Source organism: Clinocottus analis, unplaced genomic scaffold (assembly GCF_023055335.1).
Source record: "Clinocottus analis isolate CAN_PGR_092001 unplaced genomic scaffold, fCliAna1.0.p SCAF_13, whole genome shotgun sequence".
Classification (NCBI taxonomy): Eukaryota; Metazoa; Chordata; class Actinopteri; order Perciformes; family Cottidae; genus Clinocottus; species Clinocottus analis.
The window spans coordinates 385586-387001 of NW_027175854.1; positions in this window are offsets into that span (position 1 = coordinate 385586).

Sequence of the window (1416 nt, forward strand, 5' to 3'; positions counted from 1 at the left end):
TACAAGTTCCTTAGAGGTTTTGGTTTCATGCTTGAGTTTGAATGTTTAGGCATAATAATGAAGCACATTATATTATTTATAACCCCAGGCTATAAATATATCCTGCAGATTATATTTTGTTCTAGATGCTCAATTAATTCACAAACTCTCTTTTTCTTTTTGCTTTGTGGTGAAAGCTGATATTTTGCACTATAAATCCCGAGAGCTTTGACACAAATAAAGACATTAAACTGCTGCGTTGATAGACAGCACAGAAAAGAGGCCCCTTGTTTGGTGGTGGAGGATTTAAAGCAAATAAATACAAAATGTTGTCATGTATGTATTTGTCTAGAAAAGAGTTCATGTTGTGTTTGCTTTGCTGAGAAAACCTAGATGTAGAAACATGGTATTCCCTCTTTGCACATTGCAAGCCAAAAACATAAGTGGTTGCTTTAAAACTAGTTTTTAAATATTTAAAATGCATCAGATTATGTTTTGCTGAAATTGAGAGAGTAACAACACAGGCTGAGCTATCCCGACTTCAACCCTCACACGGCTCCAAAAACATGTGTTAGACTTTCATCAAACATTTCATTAAGGACGATGACATAATCGGGGTTATCTTTTAAACTTCCCGAAAGCTCCTTTGGTGGCCACAGTAGAACTACTGTTGCACTTTATTTATTATATTTATTTATTTCGCTGAATTTCAAGTGTGGCATGCCCCTGTTAATATTTTATGAAATCGTGTTATATCAATTAATGAATAATGTATGCTCACAAATAGAGGCACAATACATGAATTACTTTGACATGTACTTGTGCCTCATAATGTCTCTAATGCATGTGAATGTGTTGGATTCATGAGCTCAGGCGTCAGACAGAATTGAATATTTGAATAATCAAATTGGTGGCCATCATCACACGTATGCATTCCTTATGGAGCAGTCATTCCGCCGGCAGCCACGCGGTGGCAGCAGAGAGACGCGGACGTCATGACGCAACATGGAACGCTCTCCTGGAACGTACGGTGTGCGCGCGCCCTCAGGTGCTCGCGCGCTCGCGCCTGTGGGGGGTGAGAGATGGGGGTAGTTCCTTTGAAGTCACGCCGCCGGAGAGAAGCGCTTGAACAAAAGGTAACGCATGCGTGTGTGTCAGAGAAGTCTTGAGCTGCAGATATATTTAAAAAAAGAAAACAAAAATATAAATATTAAACTTTTTTTGCGGCTCCTTTCGGTTTCTTGACCGTGACCTGTCAAACAAACAAAAAATACGGGGCAGTTTCCGTGACAGTTAGCTTACACCGAAGCAACGTGTGGAGTGGGAGGGTCCGCCGCCGGGCTCCACCATCCAGTCCCAGTAGCTGCCGCGGGGAGGTGGAGGTATAACCGTTACACGTGTGCAGCACTGTCACCTGCAGGCGACTGGACCGATGAG